The following is a 21,222-nucleotide window of genomic DNA, read 5'->3' on the forward strand; positions in this document are numbered from 1 at the left end:
GGATATAGCAAAAGTTGAAAAGTAGAGCTATCTGGCATTCTTTTTTATTTTCCTTCTGTAGTTAGTGTTCATTCACAGGCAAATATTGCTTTACTCCCCCCAGAAAATAATAATAATAAAAATCAGGGCTATAATACAATTCCTGGTTTAAAATAAATACATAAATACGTTTTAAAACGACTTTAGAGTTTAAATGCTGATCTTAGACCAGGCAGCAATATGGGGATTAGAGCATTCATTTGGAGTGTGCTAATTCTGCACAGAGACCTCTCTCCTGTTATAAGTATCCTGACGGTTCTGTTCTTGAAAACATACTCACAGTGATTTTTAATGAGAAATTCAACACCCGTTTCAGTAACAACAAATGGCAGGACATCAACTTTTTTTTCTTTTTTTTTTTTTTTTTTTCCCAGAACAGAACTCTTATTTTATGGCCAGCCTAAATTTGTAAATATGTCTAATTATAGCAATTCCGAGAATTAAACGAGACCACCAATGCCTCCCATTATGTTGGAAAGTTGCAAACTTCTGGTCTAAATTTCAACCAGAAAGAAATAAATGTTGGATTTTTATAATCAAGTTGCATAATCTGTCAAGAACAATGATTTGCATCTGGCAAATGCTGATACACGTTTTTAGCAGAGCTAAGCAACATCAGCTCAGGGAAGAGAGCAGAAAAATTCCTGCATGTGGGCCAGACATGACAAAATGAAGCTTTAAAAGAAAAAAAAAAAACAACACAGGGGTTTGTCATCAGGGTGGCAGACAACCTCATCTATTTCATTTCAGTAACCTAGAATACCGACTTTGTTTTTTCGGGCTATGACTGACGGAGCTGTAGCTCTCCTGTGGCAAGGGTGACATCTCATTTCAACAGCAGCTTCACTCCAAGACAGTTTTTGGGTACGCGCACCAAGCACATTCTCTTCCCAGCCCCTCCAGCTTTGCTGGAGCAGCTCTACAGTGCATTTGTGCAGGAGCAGATCTGCTCTTCTCCTGCCTCAGCAGGAGCTATTGCCCAAGGGATGGGCTGCCAGTGCAGCGCTCAGTGGCCACGCAGATCCCTCGATTCGGTTCCCATCCCCTCTCAGGGGTACAATTGTGTCAGGCTTTTTTGAAATCTCCTTTTTGCCATTTTTCAGCCTTTTGTCTCCTAATCCACCTACGTCGATGCCTCATCTCCATATAACGTGCTCTTCTAACAATGAGTAATGCACAGCAGGCCCCAACACCTGGATGTAAAAGCCTTCTTTCTTTGCTCTTTACCTCTTCTGCTACATTATTTGCATCCCACTATGATCCATCTCTTCTGATTTAAGCAGACAGAAACGTGACTAGTAAGGCATGTTATGAACTACAGTATTTCAGAAAAAAATTCTGCCAAGCCCTCCATGGCCAAACTAATTATAACTGTACACTCTCTGGCTTGATGAAGCTAAATTGGAGACATACAAACTGTCTTTGAAAAATAGAAAAACATGCAAGTGAAAAACGTTCCTATGGAGAAATATGCATAGAGCATCGAGGCTTCAGGAGAAGCAGTTTATAGACCCAGTTACTACTACATGCATTTTAAATTTGAATGCCTCCTCAGTATTCATGAAGTGTACCACAGTTCAATAGTTGTTTTCATGAGTTGTGCCTTCATTAGGTGAACAACATTAAACACCTGGGATACTGTTCAAACTAGTCCTAAGGGGCAAATTTTCATGACAAATGAGCTGAGATAAATTTTACAACTGAAAAAAAAATCTCAATTTTGCAATGGTAAATTTACTACTTGTTTCAAAGAAATAAAGAAACAAAGACACAAAGTTAATATTAATATTACTTCTACAACAACACCACAGCAAGCTTTCGGTTGGCTGTGCAAATAAGAGCATATTCAAATATAAGAAGGAGAGTAAATATTTATTGACATGTGCTCCCCCCGCCCCAGGTTAATGGGGTTAATTCCCCAGCATTTTTGGAAATTTCTGAATGTTCATTATCAGGGTGACTTCGCATGCCTTTATGTCTCTTATGGACTCTATTCAAATCTGATTTTTTTTCTAAGGCTTGCTGCATGCCCATTTTTATTCTTATTTGGGTAGGTAACATCTCCAAAGGAGCGTTAATGCACATTTTCATCTGCCCACTCCCTTACTGGGAGCCTTCCTGGTTCAGCGCTGAGCATGCAGTGCCTCAGCACATGCCCAGCCCTCTGGCTCAGAGTCAGCCACAGGTGATTTCCTACCCAAAAGCTGTGGGAAGGAACAGAGACGGCTAATTGTGGGGAAGTCCTTTTTCCTTGCACGCTTGCCACAACTTCCCATAGCTCTGGCATCCCTGCTGGATATGTGGAAAAGGGTGGAGAGGAAGATGGGACAGGAAGGACATGCCCGCTATTCCTAATGCTGCCAGAAGCATATGCAAGAAAATTCAGTTTGCAATCCTTGCACCTGGCATCTTTTCCTCAGCAGCACTGTTGCAAATTTGGAAAAGCAGCTGTATTTTGAGATAATTCTAGTAATGGTTACTATTTCAATAAGCTTTTCTTCTAGACTTCTAAAGTGACTGTTGCCACCTCCTCCAACGACACCATCCCAGTAAGATAATACCGTCTAGCTGAGTAATATATTTATATGCCTAAATGCTCAGTGTGATAGAAACTCTCAAGACATTTTATTCTGTCTCTCTCTTTTTTTTTTTTTCCTGGCTTCTTATACCCTAAACAACCCTTCCTTCAGGAGGCCCTCAAGCTCTCTTCCAAGCAGCCACTGAGCCTTTCATACTTAATAAAACAAAAATTAAAGCAATGAATATTAGAAATATCCATATTACTCGATTGGCTACTCTATAGTGGACTGTAGCCCTTTGAATGTGGTTGGCTAATCCCATTAGCTTGTCAAGCAATTTTCTCTACTGCTTTTAAGAGGACAGAGCTCACTAGAAAATACATGTAGGACCATGCTCACCCTTTAGATTACATTAAGCTGCCTATACAACTCCAAAGTATTTCCCCTAAGGTTTAAGACCTATACAGTAATCCCTGTATTTTCACAATTCAGTGGGTATGCCCCGCTCCTAAAATTTATTATAGGCTTGGTTTCACTCAGAGGTTTGATCCTCCAAAGTATTGATTATCACGGAATTACGGGATGAGGTAACAAGGACTTTCTTTAAAGATTACTAAAATGATCTTTTTCCTTATAGTAAATAAGAATTTCATAGAATCATAGAATGGCTCGGGTTGGAAGGTACCTTAAAGATCATCTAGTTCCAACACCCCTGCCATGCTCAGGGATGCCACCACTAGATCCGGTTGCTCAGGGCCTCATCTAACCTGGTCTTGAACACCTCCAGGGATGGGGCATCCACAACCTCTCTGGGCAACCTGTTCCAGCACTTCACCACCCAAAAATTCCCAAAATTTTGTTAGCAAGTTGGAGGAAGGCCTGGACTTGAGCATGCTGGCTCCTCTGGAATGCATTTCAATGGCCTTTGCTGTGCTGCACACTCTGACTCAAGTCTCCCTTGTGCTGGTCCTCATTCCTGAGGACTCCAGAGTTTACTGGTGTAAGCCCAAGCTCCAAGCCCTCCTTAGGAGAACAGAGGAAATGACAGAGGACAGTCAGAGTCTGACTCCTGCACCCAAAAGTTTCCATCCAATTACCAGGGAACCTCTGACAACCCGTTCCCATGCCTTCTCACTGCTTGAAACCACTTCTCTATCAGTGTTGGCTAACAGTGTCAAAGCAAGGGCAGGCTCCAGGGGATGCTTGGATCTGAATTCAGTTTTGCTCTCAGCTCAAAGGTGGACAAAATGGTTCATCAGCAACATCAATTATTTTTCACCTGCACTAGAAAATACCGATCTCTTCAGGCTGCACAAGCAAACCTAGAGGCAAGGTGCTCCAACCTGCACAGACAAAATAAGAAACAGTCCCTGCTCCTGTGGCAGACAGGGGACAGGAATAGGGAAAGAGGCAAAATAAAACACATGTTCAAAACAGAGTTATACAGAAAAGCGTATAAATACCATTTCCTAAGGAAACTCTGCTAAAAATCTGTCATAATCTAATTCAGCAAAACAGGTTGCAGACAACTGAAAAAGACTAGTGGTGCTTGCAATGTAAATCCTATCCATGTGGACTCATTTTAAAAGTGCAAGAAAGAAAATCAGTACCAAAATTTGGCTATTTACATTGGATAATAGTGCCAGAAACATGTTATGTCTTTCTGTATTCTATGCTTAAACAAAGGCTGCTAGAAAAGCAGAGGGAAGATATTTGAAATCAGTAACTAGAAAGGCAAATCATATTAATTTTAAAACACTTGCATCTTGAAATGTGTTTTCATGAAAGGTTCATAAATTGTCCTGTATTAAAGATGAGTTTAGCTCAGAATATTCTTCATAGGTGAACTATGCAAACAACATGGGGCTACTGAGAAAATATTCTCTGAGCCGAACCCTAATTATAACAGCGTAAAACATACCGTTTTACTAATAGAACATGGCTTTCAGTGATAGATGTTTCAGAAAATACTACTTTTTATAATATGTGTGAATTCTTTACATTTTCCAAGAAGCAGCAGAGTAACAGTAAATATTTGGTTGGCACAGCTTCAGCACACAGATCACATACTATGAGATTTAAGGGCTCAGAACCAAGAAAATGCTTCAGTGAATGCTTAAGTTTGAATATTTACACATTCTTTCCCCACAGTTGCTCCCCGCAAGGCCCCTGTGTGACAGCACAACCCAGCAGATTAGACAGCCTCTGCTCCAGCTAAATCAAAAGCAGGCGGTGCTGTGAATCCGGGAATATCTGCAGAACAATGTCTGCCCTAAACCGGGGATGTAAGGACCTTATTTTCATAAATGAAACATTTTTGTGATACATGAGTGAGGACTTGAGCAGAAAAAGGGCAGACAGCAGAAAATACGCCACATCACAGGTATACAGAAAAATCAACTGTAACATTTGCCCAAGAAAGGAGATAAACAGGTCTTTGATAGGTAGGTTTTTAAATAATCCCCATGGAGAACTTTAATAGCAAATACATTTAGAAACACATTTGTCTGCTTTGAATAACAAGGCCCACATCTTCACAAAGCGAGGCACGCTGAGCAAAGCGCACACAACAAGGAGGAAAGCACACAGACATGGATCACAGGCGCTCGCTCAGGCCTGGCGCGAGCCTGACGGGGAACAAGCAAAGCCCAGCATGGCTCCTCGAGAGCTCTGAGCCCTGTGTGGCTGCGGGAGGCTCAGGCACAGGAGCAGAGAGGGGGCCTTGCCCCAGAGGCCTACCCAGACCGAGCCACGCCATGTCACGCCGATGGGGCTGCGCGCTCCCGAGGCCAGGTCACAGCAGGGAGGGCAGCAGCACCGCGCGGCCAGTGGGAGCTGGCGCCTGATGCTGCTGCAGTGAATTCCTGCGTGGCTGAGGTCTGCTCCCATCACCTCTGCCTGGGGCCCCAGGAGCTTCACACAGCTCCCGAGAAATGCCAAATCCCAGCTTGCACGTGTACATCATATACACCAAAACTTAGATTCTGTACAGTTCAAACACAAGCATAAAGAATAGGGTCTCACGGCACTTCATACATACTTACCATGCTATGCGTAATGTCTTAATATTGTGTCTCATAACCCAATCTTTCACTGTATGGGTTTTTCAAGACCAAGTTACTCTTAAGGGACCGGAGTCTGACTTGCCAAATCTGCCTGGGCCACTTGGTGTCAGAGCTGCAGCTCTAACCCCACCCCCCCCCCCACCCCGGGCAGTGGCACGGGAAGCTTGGAGCATTATGGAAGCAGCAGAGGTCTGTCTCTAAAGGCTGCCCTTGGGTACGTGCCTTGCGGTGCTGTTGCTTAGCCATCACTAAGTACAGACAGGTTCACTGAAGATGTGTAATCTGGAGGAGTCTGGGGAGCCAAAGCACCACCACAGCCTGGAGACAAGCAGAAGAGGAATAAGTCATGTTCAAACTTGTACCTGGGTCACCTCTGGCCTTCAAAGAGCCAAGCAGAGCTCTGGCACCACCGAGGTGTGAATCGCGAGGGATCACTTGGTATTGGAAACGCTGGACACTGAAAGAACTGAGTCCATAAACGGGGTGCTATGAGTAGATCCATCTCTTTGCAGGCACCCCTTTTATCTACTTAGCAGCATTTGACATGTTAAGGGAGCCAACATGCGTGGAAGAGAGAATGCATTTCAGTCGGTGACATTTTCACTACAATACTCAGAGTTAAAAATGCATTAGCAGTAACTTTCCATCTATCAAAAGCATGAGGCAGGAAGAAACACTTGCCTGGCAAAGTCTAAGAATGCTATTAAATGCGCCAGAGGCCAGACTCTGTCCTTTTTTATGATCCATTTGCATAAGTAGGACATTTTCACATAAGTCTACATGGCTCTAGGGCAGCATAACTTGCTACCTCTCTACTTGACTGCTACTTGGATTGCCCAACTACCAAGAATCAAGGACTGACAAAATACAGATTTTTAAAAGCATTTATACCTCGCCCCACATAATATTTGCTCATCATTCAAGTGCCTCTAACACACAAATAGCAAGTAATTAAAATCTCATATGGCTGGAATGACTGCTGGGGGTAAGAATTTAACACACACCAGCTGATTTGCAGTACCTGTACACACACTATCCACACTCAGTGAATACAAGGGACTTAGCTTGGCTCAGTAAAAAAAAAAATATATATATATATATATATATAAAAATAAATCACTGTTTAGCAACAAGGCCTGGAAACCCCACACGTGCTGTGAAGTCCTCGGTCCTCCTTGCTCTTTTCTTGTTACAAAGAAGCAGAGGTCCCTTGCTGTCCCGCAACAGCAGTTCATACTTGCAGCTCCCCGCTAATCCAAGAAACGCAGCTCACGTTAGACCTGCAGAAAGCTGAGGACTAGCAGACAGAGGAATGAAACCATCACTCCCCTGCACCTCCTTGTAGTGAAGTGCCCCATTCAGACAGGCTGCAGGGCTTGTTATAAAAAGGTAGCAGCCAAAAGTTGCCCAAAGCCTGCCGTGTTAGAGGCTGTGCATCCATCCAGCATGGCCCAACAGTGCCTGCAAGAGCGGGCCAGTGCTTTCCTGACTTAGCTGTCAGTGCTCCACCTGCATTAGCTGCTACTTCCCAGGGGCTTCTGTGTTTATAAAATAAACACTTACCAGAGTCCAGTGTCACACAGTGCACTCAGTTAACTTTTATCTGCATATTTAGCTCTCTACAGAAGACTCATGTAAGAGACTTTCAAAGGATCTTCTTTGAAGTGGTGTAAGGTAGGAACCAGCCACAGGCATGCTTGCTCCTGCTCTCCATGGGAGGAAAGCAGGAGGGCAGGCAAATACCCTCGGTGTCACCACTCCTCCTGCTATTCTAATGAGTGCTCCTCACAGCTGCCTTTCTGACAGAAAGCCTGCAGTTTCTTTACATAATGACTTCAGAATAAATTGCATGGGGATCAGAACAGAGAGAAAATTATAACTCACAAGTACAGTTTCTCACCAAAAGCTTCTTAGCTACTACTTTATTTGTATCACACTCACTACGTTTGATGATAAAAACAAATTAGATGTGCAGGGCCTTTACCAAGGCAAGCCATCACTCTGGAGTAAAGCTGTGTGTGCGGGCAGGCATTTGAAGTAGCCAGGCACCTCACCATGATTAGAATAAAAAAAGGTTTCCCTGACTTATCTTCAGGGTCCCAATAGTTAATCCTAAAGCCTGTTACCTGCCAGTGAATTTTAGACACTACTTGAAAGCAACCCACAACTTGAGGAGCGGGCAAACTATTTTTTATGTCTTCTTTAGACGTCCCTGTTGAGTAATATTCTTTAGGAATTGCTATGGGCATCTAAGGATTTGGGCAATGTAGATTCCTCTCAGATAATGTTGTTCTCACAGTCAGTGAGACAGTCAAGAGCTATTGCTACTAGGCTACGTCTTGCCTGCTAGCACATGGAATGGAAAACCTACTTCTATTAGTGAGGGAAGAAACAGAGAGCAGTTGTTTCAAAATGTAGTAACCAGCCCAGGCGGCTTCCTGCAGACAAAAGTTCTCAAGATGCTGAAAAGAAAATTTTCTTCTGTTTGTGAAATCACAGAGACGCTGTAGGGTGAGTCAAGGGAAAACTCCCTAGGTTTTAAATGTGAGAGCAGGAGAGTCATAAACTCCCACACACATTTCTTGCTATTCCATAGGTTCACTTCACCTAACTTTAGCCAACTAAATATTAGGGTAGCTTAAATGTGTTTAAATCTAGTTTAAATCTGTCCCCAGGGGAAAGATAGAGACTTCTTCAGAATGCAATTTTCCTGTCCTATGGCAGCTGTCTCAGGTAACCAGGATAAATTGCCTCCTGAAATTATGCATTTCTTCTCAGCCTAGATGACTGCCAGAGACCAGGGGTGACCCACGTGAAATGAAGGGATGGGTAACTACAGGGGTGAGGGCACGATATAGTTAGGTTTCCAGCAAAGCACAGAACAAAGATTTTGGCTTACCTCAGGAAACACATGGTTATGAGGGTACCCTGCATGGTTCTGGGCGTTATTGCTAGGGCTGCTTTCTGATCAAGGAAGGAAAGGCAGCCTCTGGCTTTTAAAGACCCACAGATCCAGAGCTGACAGACTCCAGGTAAATGCAAAGCCATCAATCCCTGTCTTCTGCAAACTGCAGTGGGGCAACAGAGGAAAGCAGAAAGCAAAAAAGTGCCAAGGAACTCGTGCTGAATTACAATCTAGAGTAACAGGACAGCAGCCAGGCAGGCAGCGCAAGCTACGGAAGCAGTGCCAATTCCAGGAGTCAGTCCTAATTTCTAACACTTGGATTAGGCATTGTGTCCAGGGTGCTCAGTTTTAGCAAGCTGTCCTCTCTGTCTCCTTCCAGCATCGTCTGCAAAGCTGATTAGTAACAGTCCAGAGCTTTCATCCTGACCACTGATAACAATACTAAAAGTGACGTGATACCAAGGTGAAGGATACACAGAAATCTTACACCAGTATTATCAGCTTTACCAGCTTTTCAAATTAAAGTCCAGCCAGCCAGTCTCATAAGAACCATTTTTGCAAACTTACAGTGATAGGCATTACTTTTAATTCCATAAGTAATATAAATTAGGTCTTATATCAGTTGCTCTTGTTATTTTATCAGATAAGTTAAAGTGACAGTTTTTAACTAATGACATTAGTTTTGCCCTAGTCTTCTAGAAATTGCTCAGTCTTTTGACCATTAATGTTGATTATTAATATAACTTAGTTCTTAAAAACCCAAGAATATAATAGTCAAAAACAAACAAAAAAGTCTGCTTTTCCTCATGTACAAAATTATTTTGCAATATTTTAATTTTCTAAACTATAATTCCTTTCCAACCATTTTCATGCAGATTTTCACTAATAACGCTACAAAGCTTCCTTTTTGTCCCTGTCCTTCCCACTGCACATTTCTGCAAGTCACAGCTTCTGATTTACACCAAGATACTGAGCATTTGGGACATCATTTAAAGTTTCATGAAATTTTAAAACAGGTTGTGAATTTGGTTGCAACTTTCGTCCCCAATTATTTTGTAATAGACTATAATTTTGTCTAATTAAATTTTAGAACTTAATTACATTCAAAAAATCCAAAATGTTAAGGTTACAAAGATCACCATAGATTCCTATCTACATTTTGGATTACTAGGATACATAGTTTAGCAGCTAGAGAGAGCATGAGAGCAAAGAGAATGACAGACGTATTTGTAGGAACCACAAATAGGTCTAGATTGATAAATATATCTGTCGGCATAGGCATTTATCTAACAAAAAGAAACAGAGATAAAATGTGCAAAGAGAAACAGTAATTGTAAATAACAGTCTCTGTTTCTCTCCTTTCTTCTACAATTAGACAATTTGATTGCTGAGGTCTTGATCTACATTTTCTATAGCAGACTATTCATTGCAAACATAAGAAGTCAAAGCATCTACAGAACTTCAGACTATTATTAACCTTGGGACTGGCAGCTTATTAAAAGTCATAGGCTGAGTATTCCAATTATCATCTAAGGAGATGGATAGAAACAGATTAAACAGTGGCAGACAACGAGGGTCTTGTGGCCCACTGCATTCAGTAAAATCTTGTTTTGTCTACGGCCTATTATTTGGGAATGGAGTTCTCAGAGGGATGGAGATTGGGGATATTGTGCTCTTATTCAGACATTCTCGTACGTTTGTCTCAGTTATGTAAATCCCTACACTCATGAGGGATGAGCGCTATTAATAGAGATCACAAGGACTCAGAAAAAAAAGCAGATTTCTTACTTCTCTTCCTGTACTACTTTGGACTTTTATCCCTTTGATCACTTAGGTACATTAAATAATAATAATAATAATAATAATAATAATAATAAAGTAATCACCTGAAGTACTTAAATGTGAAGTGTCCATGCCAATATGTATGCTGTATTTACCTCCTGACTTGTTACCTGCTCATGAAGTTACTTCTTCATTTTAAACATCGTACTTTTGTACTATACCATGGAAATTCCTGCACACAAAATCTTCCAGTTACACAGGCAGCGTCATTTGCAAGCTTAAAACCCATGTGTAAGAATGTACCCCCTTCTGGTAGCCTGATAAACTCTTGAGTATTGGCTATTTAGTGCCAAATAGAGATCACAGCTTATGTGACAAAATCTCTGGGTTTGGGACCGACCCTATGCGTGTACGAGAGAGGGCACTTGTAGGAGCTCCATGTTTTCCAGCCCCTGATCTCCTGTTTTATCTTCCTTATTTCTGTCATCTACAGAACTTTTGTACCCACAATCACACCTTTTAAATTTGCCCTGCTTTCATCCAAATAGCTCACCGGTGGGATGATACATACAGTTTTCTCTGCAGAAAAGAAGAGGAGGCATGGAGAAACCGAAGGTACTATTTCTGCCTTTGCCAGCCTTTGCTCAACGACATGCATTGCAGCCTTTGACCCTTTATGGCAAATTCATTAAGCTCTTGCAATATGGAGAGTGTTTCATTTTCTCTTCCAGTGAAGGAAATTGTGTCTAAGACTAATTACTATTCATTCACCAGCGCTGCTAACAGACTTGCAGTGTGGTCATGTTTTCTACCTGGTATCACATAGCAGGTTTGTAGAAGATAGCACTGCTACAAATGCTGATAAAGGCATTAGAGAGAAACATTAGAGGTATGTTTTTCCCCTTAAGGACTGTTCAAAGAACCTAAATCAGTCATCTCCATAGGCTGTTATGTATTTTTTGTATTGACTTGGCAGTGCACTATAGCTAAAATGTATTTCTCCAAATCTCTACTCATGTATACAGTGGGTAATCATGGTATCAGATTGAAAAGGAACAAATATCCTTAAGACAAAATGGAAAACAGGGAGCTTTCTACAGAAAAAACTGTCCTTAAAACTGTCCAAAAAAATGTCCTTAATGTTGGAAGCCACAATTGCCATCATACAATTGTACAGAGGCAGTTTCTGTGCCCCATTTGGAACCCAAGTCCTCCAAAGAGATAACAGTTAGGAAGACGCAGGAAGAATTATTTGTATACTGCATACTTTTCCAAACAAGCTGTGGAAAACATTTATATTTTCCTGAAGTATCATAATTAAAATGAAGACTGATATGACAACATAGGAAGAATCCTATAAATGTGTGGTACATTGGCGCTCTGAATGAAATATTGTATTTACTTATTTAAGATAGCTCTTACTTCTACTATTTTTGCATTGATTTGGTTATTAATTTCCTATATTCAAGCATATTGTTTAGTGGTGCAGCAAGACTTAATGTATTTTTCTGGAACAGCAAAAACCCCCAAGAAACCACAAGCTTTCTTCTCTCACCACACCCTAAAACTATGAATAAATACTAAAAAAGGGATTGCTCTGTTAAGCAAAAGGAGAAGCCCCCTAATGCAGAACAGCTGCATAGCACAACAGTAACAATAAGAGTAATAAGAACTGAATGTCATATTTTAATATGATTTTCTACAGAAACAAAATACTTTATGAATAATAGAACACTCCCATTCAGAATTAGAGTCTCATTCTTTTGTGTTTTTAACCTCTCTTTTTATGTGATAAGGAAGGTACCCTTGACTGCTTTGTATTTCTATCCTCTTGAAACTGAAATGCACTGGCATATCATCTACGAGGCACAGAAGGGACTTCATTACCAATTCCAGGTTCAGGATGCTATGAACTGACATCTCTAGTGTGCATCTCCTTGTCACTTTACCCTTCCTTAGCACAAAAAGAAGGAAAAAAAAAAAGAAAAAAAGAAAAAAAAAAGCCTGTCAAACACTCTTCTAGACGCATGAGTCTCTAGATGGAAAAGAACATTTTAAAACCAAATCCTCTAACCAGAGAAGGCGGTGAGATACCTGGTTGGTAATGCACAGTGATAATATCCCACGCTGATTATGAATCTTCAAACCCAGAGGTATTACACTGAAGGCTTCATTTCTTCCTTAGAGATAATAAAAGTGGCTGCTTAAGTATGAAGAAATCTACCCACAGAGCAACTGGGACATTTGTCAACAAGTAAAACTTGGTGAAAGTACTCAAGGATAGACCTACACATCACTGACGTCCATAACGCCCAGGAAATACATCATGATGACCATGGAATAAGCTTTTTGTTCCTTAAATCCTAGAGCAAAGCTCATGGAAAAAAAGCTGCTAGTTGTTTATTGAATCTCTCTCTCTCTGGTAAAGAGAAGGCTTATGTTACCCAATCAGTTCTTGCAGCTTTAAAATATCTTACAGCCAGCACATAAACAAGAAGCTGCTTCCAATGCCAGCTGGCTTCCTTCCACCCCGAGCAATATTGGTAGCAGCCCACCTTGGTTCTCAAAAAGCAATCCTTCATGGGCACTGTGCCTACAGGTACAGGTAACAGCTGTCAGTCAAAGGGAGAAAGGACACCTCTGCTGTCACAATTATTTAAACGTTTTTTAAAAATTGGAGAGGGTTTCAAAATATTTTCCTTGTAGGGGAAATTCTAGAGGTTTAACACTTGTTTTCACATGAATAGAAAAAAAAAGTAAAGCTCTCTCCAAAAATAAAATGCCAAAGTTTTGACAATGCTTCTTACATTTTAAAATAAAAATACAAACTTGATGGAAAACTGAAAAATGTACTCAAGCAAGATATTACATGATTGGAAACACATTTTTAAACATAAAGGATTTGCAGCGTGACATGGTAAGAAGACCTGTGCTTTTTAAATTAAAAAGAAAAGAAAACCAGGAGAAAAATCCATACACAGACCATTTTATTTTTGTGAATTAAAATGTTAAGACTAGGGATAATACCAAACATGTAACAGCATTTTTACACTTCAGGTTTATATATTGCTGCTAACAGTTTCATCTAGAAGATAGATGGCACTTTGCATTCACAAAATACCATGTGAAACATTAATCACATAATCCTCACTGTCTACTCTGTAATATATATTAGTAAACCCATTTCACAAAGAAAGAAACTGAGAAGCTGACAGGTCAACCACAGGCAAAGCTGCCATTTATGCTTAAGCCTCTCTAATGCCACTCTCGACCCAGCTTTGTGCACCCCGCTGTGCCGCCTGGACTCTCCACTAAACACAGCTGCAACTTCCCCATGCTCACAAGCCGTCTCATTTATAGGTACTTCTTGTTATTCAAGAAGGAAATGAAACCCTCGAGAACAGAAACTCAGCCGATCAGAGATATTTTGATGACGTGACAGAAAAGTGCTCTGCCCAGCCCAGAAGGAGCACTGGACATGCCTGGCCAGCCAGCTAACCACACGGATATTTCGGATATCCAGCCAAAGGTGTAACCCAGGGCTGGGGTTAAACACCTGTGGCCCAAGGAGTACGTTGGTGCAACACCTCTGGGTGACCTTGGTGTAGCATTACTGAGAAAACTGTTGTTGAGCGGTGACAGAGACCACAAGCTGAAGCCCTGCAAGATAAGAAGAGTAAAAAAAAAAAACAACAACAAAGTGTAATTGTCGAGTCGATAATCGTTAGCTGCTCAAGGACTTGAGAAAATTACTGACATGAAGAAGTATAAAAACCTAAGAAAAAGAGAACAGCGAAAAAGCAAAAAAACGACAGCAAGATTGAGGGTCAGCCTGCTCCAAGAGGCTCCAGAGCCCGATGCTGTCCTTCCCTCCTGCCCAGCCAGCAGAGAGACTCTGTGCGTCCCTGGCAGTGAGGAGCATGCTAATGCTAAAGACTAAGGCCAAGCAGCACATTTGTCCTAGCTGTCGTGTATCTGCATTATGCACTAAATAGCTGATGTGTCCTCATGCTGCATCTATCCTGCCTGCTGTCCCTTTGGGCATGGTAAAAGATGCTCAGAAAAAAAGGGACCTCCAAAAAGGGAGGGTGACGAACATAAATTGGAACTTCACTAGTAAATCCTACCTTAGGATTCAAGGAGCTCAGTCACACCGAATGGCAAGCTGGAGACGGATAGAATAACAACATGGCTATAAATATCGGTTAGCAAATTGACTGAGAAAGTCAGTCAAAGACAGCTTCAGGCATGAGATGTGCATGTCACACAGAAAGTCTGGGGGATTTACAGAATTGTCCGCTTGGACTTCCATTGCCTACATTTTTAATGTCCTGTACTACCCCCAGCAAGGAAGTGCTGTACCCAAATGCAGCATGTTGTTGGGCAGCCAAGCACCATACAGCTGCCTGCTCGCACCCCACCAGCAGGATGGGGGAGAGAATCGGAAAGGTAAAAGTGCCAGAACTCATGGGTTGAGCTAAGGGTAGTTTTCTAGGTAAAGCCGAAGCTGTGAGCACAAGCAAAGCAGACTACTAAATAATGTGCTGCTGCCCCAGGGAAGGAACAACTGCCAGTGACCCATTATGAAATACTGAGAGGACATTTGTGCTGGTGTGCTGGGGAACCATGTGGATGCAGCATCGGTGATAAGCAACCTTATCTTTTGCCCATCTCTAAAAGGTCAGTGATGAAGATAACTTCCCCATTGCTTCACCACCTGTGAATCTGGCCTCTGACTGGGAGCAGCATTCCTCCTTCCTCGGTCAGAGGTTCAGAGCTGCCACGTTTCATGTCACCATCCCAGTACCATCGTTTGTAAGGTAGAAGTGAAGTAGAAGCTCTAAAATCCAAATTAAAGTCCACAAGCAAACCCAGAAAATATTACATTTTACATGGTGAAAAAAAAAAAATAGCAGAACAAAAAAAAAAAAAAAAGCGGAACATTAGCACCTGCCAGGAACATTTGGGATTCAAACACGGTTACAGTCTGCAATGAATAGAGCAGAACAGAGAGATATCCTCCCATAACATACACACTGACAGGCAGGTGTCCCTGAACATGCCCTGTTCCCCATTCCTCTTCAAGCCAGCACAAAATTGCCTCTGGTGACTGAGAAAATACACTCTAGGCTCAATCATCTGTAACTCCATGAAGTGCTGAATTATGTTTGGCTTCAGGTGTGAAAGCAAAGTGAGATATTTTAGTAATGGATTTCAGTAGGTTCAAAGAATTTGCAAAAAAATCTACTTGGTGAGATAGTGAGACTGCCAGAGTATTAGAGGTCTGCACAACATCTAAAAAACAGAGTGTGATCTCCATCTCTTCAAATCCAGACGTGATTTGAAAGGCAATTCATTTCATTACTGTTCTCCTTGGCATGCAGTGATTTGTTTTTATGCCAAGACATCAGACCAGAGCTAAGGTAAACAGGATGCTCTTGCAGTCAGGTACAGGTGACATCACATTTTCTCCAGCAAACTCAGACATGGGTTTCTCAAGATCAGACATCAATTACCTAAACATTTTTTCTTTATTTCCTTTTCAAAAACCAATTTGGTGAAAACTCAGCTGGACCAACAGAATACGAACTGATAACACATGACGTTGATTTGAACTTACAGCCTAAGGTGCTGCATTTCTAGAAACCATTCGCAATGAAATGTAATTTCACTTCACTTTCTGTGGTGCTCTTCCAGCAACAATATTCAATAGCTTACCATACTTCCCTAGTCGGAGTATTGGGACACAAAGCTGACTTCAAAGAGCCAGGGGATTACTACACAAAAATGGGAAGTGGCCCCCAAAGTATTTTTTTTTCCCTAACATTTCATTATATTTACACAGATATGAAAATGTGTAGCTAAATATCATTCCAAGGTTTTCACTAATCAGATTAAACAAGCAATGTTCATCAGATGCTTAGTGGGCAATGGTCAGTGCAATATCATGTCTTGGACTATTCTGGCTTTCCTGACTGCCCCAGGCCATTTGATTTCTCTTACTACTCTTTCATTCCCAACAGTGGGATCCTGGCACACATAAATAAGTACAAGTCTTTGAAAAGGCTTCTTAACTGGCACTGGATTCTGATAGCCCAGACTGAGCTTGACTATGTGTTGTTTTGTTTTGCATGTTTGTTTGTTTTCAACTGTTGTTTGGTTGTTTTGTTTTGTTTTTCCCAATTTGTGTCTTTTCTACTGTGTTTAGTATTTTCTGAGAGTTCTGTAAAGTCAATGGAAAGGTTTTCAAGGAATTGCCTGAGTTTTTGGCCAGATCCTCTGGAGCTTTTTCAAAAAAAGCATAGCCCAGTTCCAGGCTCCAAGCAGCAGAGAAAGAACAGGCAGTGATAGATTCACTCCAGGCAACTGTTCCTACTGACTTTCAGGGGCAGGGGAGAGAGTGTCTTAAATGATTCTTGGAATCCTGTAACTTTACATGATCAAGCAGAAAATGCAGCACAAGATGAGAGTATAAATAATATACACATAAACAACAGCTCGGCTGCTTATAACCTCTGCCTCAAGAAAAACAGTCCAATACGAATAACAATCTTGGATATCATGTTAAATATAAATTAGACAAACTATTTTTAAAGAGTACATTTCACATTTCAAAGGTATATTCAAGTAACCTATTTCCTCACTTGTACCTAACAATTCATTAACTGCCACAGCAGCAACAACTATACCGATAAATTCTGTAAATGCAGTTTCCAGAAAATAAATAAATTATTATTAATAATAATAGTTAAATATATATATATTGTGTGCAGAAAGATGCTCATTTAAAATTAAAAATAAATTTTTAAATAAATCTTTTGCCTGTATAGTACAGTGAGCAAAGTTTAAATAGCTTTAAGTGGGAAAATGCCTGAAAGTAGGAACTTCATATTCCTTTACTGGTCCATTAGTCTTGACACACTGCTCAAAATCACTACCACAGATACCGCCCACAAAGGAAAGTCTGAGGATTTAAAACATGCTTGGCCAAGAATCTCTAGTTGGTTTTATTAAATTCCACTCAAGTGGGGAGATAAACCATATCCACTTAATGCCAAGGTTAGACTGGATCCAACGTGTACACATAATAGGGCATCAGCTGTAAGGATGAAGAATTCTTCTCATCTGCACCATGAGGTACTTACTATGACTAAGGAAATGCCTAATGAAATCTAATTATATAATATCTTAAAGACAAGTAGAGCAAAATATTTGTTTATTTTTCTTTGCCTGTTCTAATGACCTAAGTCGAGCAGGTGATTTATACACTGTACTCACCACTAACATACAGTAACGCACTGCTATGAACAAGAGATATTGGCTTCAGTGTACCTGACCATAGCAGCACAGAAAGTCACAGTGATGATCACGAGAGCTATTCTGAGAAGCACTTGTATATTTTATAGGGCCTATTTCAAGACATGTCAGAGACTTTCATTTTGTAAAGAATCTCCTGGAAGTTAGCACCCAACTTTCCTTCCTCCTGTTTCCCTGAAACCTGATCAGTTTTTGTTTTCATCTGAGCCAGTATTTTTTTCCATTGTAAAACACTTTGATTATTACACATTCTGAGATCCCATACTCCCTTTTTTTAAAAAAACATTTCATTCGTACTTAATTGCTTTTAGGCAGACTTTAGAAGGAATTCAAGAACTTTCACTGTTTTTGTGGGAACAGTTGACTGGATCTGCCTCAAACCTCATTTCAGTCAAAGCCACTAAGCATATGAAAACCTCTGCTCTGTTAAAAAACAACAACAAAAAGTAACGCAACCGTTTCATTTTGTACCCCACTGACCAATACACAGAAGCTGCATTTAAGAAATTCACCTTCTAACAAACACCCTTTTTGAACTTAGCTTCCCTTTGGCATCTCCTGAGTGATAATTAGATAATAGCTCAAGACATACTTCACAATACTGCCCTAAATAGTGTTAAATTGGTATTCTCTGCTCCACTGGGCAACCTATCTAGACGTGTAAAGAAAAATCAAGACAGTCACAATTATTTACGGTTTACAGACATTGGCAACAAGAAATTGCGACATAACTCTTGAAGCATCTATACCTTGTTTGAACCATAAAAAGATGAACCTTCTTAGCAAATTCATTATTATGATTAGAAGGAAAAAATAACCACTGCAAGCCAAACAACCACAGGTATCTAAAGTCACTTAAATTGCTTGATTTATTTGACGTACCTTTAATGCAGAAGTTATTAAAATAACAAATGAAGAGTACAGCCCAGATTTCAGAAGACTGCACTCCAGTACAGCCTGAGAAAAATCAGCTTAAACTGAATTTAGATCACAGAATCAATATTTAGAGATTAACTAAGGATCACTGAATCCTTCATTATTGATCCACCAAAATACTGTTCTTTTACTATGCAGTACACAATTGCTGGTTATTTTTACAAATTCACACAATAAGAATCAACAAACTGTGTACTGATTAAAATTCAGTGCTGAATAAATTACATGAGGAATTAAAGTTGTCTTAGAAATAAGAGCATGTTGTTACAAAATTCACAGGCTTCATGCTCTTAACTGGAAAAGAAATGCATGCTTGATTCTTTGTCATCTCATTTCAGTCTGTCTGTGGGTTTGAAGCTAACTAGTCCTCTACACCTTTTCCTAACACAGACGTATATTTTAAAATGAAAATCAGCCAAAGAAACTCTATGGAAATTTTTCACTATATCTTTCTACTTCGTAAAGACAATTCTCTTGACTGCGTTTTCTGCTAAAAACCCTGTAAACAGACTACACGGTATTTGTGCATTCCAGTGTCTTATTTTATCAGTGACTAACCACTACACACACACAAAGCAGAACAAAACAAAACCAACACTGCAACTCAACTCATGTTACTAAAGTGTATCATGCTAGAAAATATTTCTTCTCTCAATGTTGCACCGTAACTTTTAAAATATTAAAAGGGGTGAGTCTGGTAAGCAAGAAGAAGCTTTTTTGATAAGAACATTAAAATTAAACAAGCTGCGCTCTCCATAAGCTAGCTACATCTTTGCAGAGCACACAGGTTTTCATTACCAAAGCAAGGTCCAGTCTTACCTTAGGTCTGAAAGGCCCTGGGTGAAAAAGCCAGGGTACAAGTAAGTTAAATCCACCTGAGAGCTTTCAGGTAACAGAAGCTTCTTTAATTAGTTACACACCGAGAAAAAGATGATAAAAGCTATTCAGCTAAAAACCTACACGTTTGTAGAAATAGCAAGTGCTTTATAAAGATACATCGAACTGCTTTTGAACAGGACTTCAAAATCCCTCCATCACTTGTTATGTGTTATTTTCCCTGAGATAATAATTATTGTTATTTTATTCCGTATCAGAACCACAGGGGGATATTGTTAATGAGTTAGCATGTTTTAATCTTCCATTTGGCATCAGTCAGAACAGTGAAAGTCAAGACCACGCCACAGTTACGATTATTACAATAATCTCAACCAGGAATAGAGAGGACATTTTATGTGTATACCATATTTGTCCGTGTTTGTGTGCACAAACAGAAATCTGTTGATATATAACAAATTCCAGACAAAATTGCATTGAGACCCATTAGTACGAAGTCTGTGCAAACAAAAACATTTGCACCACAAGAATCTAATGTTAAAAGAAGCAGAACAACAAACAAATGTTTACCACATGAATAGTTTTGCACAGCCATACAAGTTTCACATGTCTAAGTGCATGCAGTCCCATAGCATAGAGGCAGACAAGAGAATGTGCACCAAAAAAAAAAAAAAGAAAAAAAAACATTCACAAAGAGTCGAAGAACTCAGAACAATTTTTAGATAGTAGAATTTTGAAAAATATTGTTTATTTGCTAATATAAAGAATTAGGAAGTTTCTAAGTGTCCAAAACAATGACTTCCCACAACATATAAATCATATAAAACATAAAATAAAAGTGCTTTATAGCTAATTTTTAAAAATGGTAAATTAAATTAGGCAATTCAGGGAGGCAAATACTCCCACTACCCTGCTAAATTATCCTGCCTTATATCCAGAAATCAGCCTCCAAAGCTTCTCAAATCTCACCTTGCGAGACACGGCTCCCAAAGGATGCCTATAAATACAGCCCTGCTTGACAAGCTTTCCGCTCAAATAAAAAAGCTGTTGCATTGCAAGTAAATTTAATTTCTAAAATTTAATTCCCTAGCACAATCCCTCTATCTTTTCAACTTCGAAAGTAAGACCAAGAAAAAATAAATAATTATGTGGAGGCAGTAAAACAATATGGTTTATAATTTTTCCTTTTTCTGACCTTTGAATGTGTGCAGTTCTCTCTGAACTTACATCAGTGAGCTGTTCAGTGGTTGGCATTTTTCAATTTGAAGCGGTAATGAAGGAGTGTAACTATGACTAATGTGCCATAGTTGCTTTGCTCCATTCTGTCATTTCCTTCCATCCTAAACAGTAATATCTACCATGCATTTTAAAAGTACCCAGTGAAGCTTTTCAGCACTCTCTCCATACTACAAGGCTGCGATTTCAGGCCTGTTGGAAACAACCTGCAATGATATTCACCATGGAAAAGGGCTTCTACTGTAGGCCAAGGAAAGCAACAGCCACTGACAGGAGCAAATGCAGACAGATCTAAAGGACAGACAACAAAAGCCGTTAACATTATTTCTGTTTGGTCTTATTTACTTTTATTTGCTTTTCATTTTTTCCATAATGCATCTTTAATGCATCACAAAAGGTATGATGTATTCCGTGTCGGTTTATTTGGGACACAAAGGGCTGGATCCTTTGCAAAGAGTAACTGCAAACTGAAAATAAAGTAATATTTGGTTTTTTCTTAGCACAGAAAAAAATCTCTCTTAAAACTAACAACATATCTATTCTCACAGTGGTAAAGCAATCCTAATTCAGGACTTTGTATGTTAGCTCC

The 21,222-nt window shown here is 40.0% G+C and overlaps 1 protein-coding gene across 13 annotated transcripts in view; it reads right to left on the reverse strand.

Annotated features, from left to right (window-relative positions):
• Positions 1 to 21,222, reverse strand: part of FHIT (fragile histidine triad diadenosine triphosphatase) — a 561,200-nt gene that overhangs the window by 156,975 nt on the left and 383,003 nt on the right. The window lies entirely within an intron of this gene.

Source organism: Anser anser (genome assembly GCF_964211835.1).
Source record: "Anser anser genome assembly, chromosome: 12".
Taxonomy (NCBI): domain Eukaryota; kingdom Metazoa; phylum Chordata; class Aves; order Anseriformes; family Anatidae; genus Anser; species Anser anser.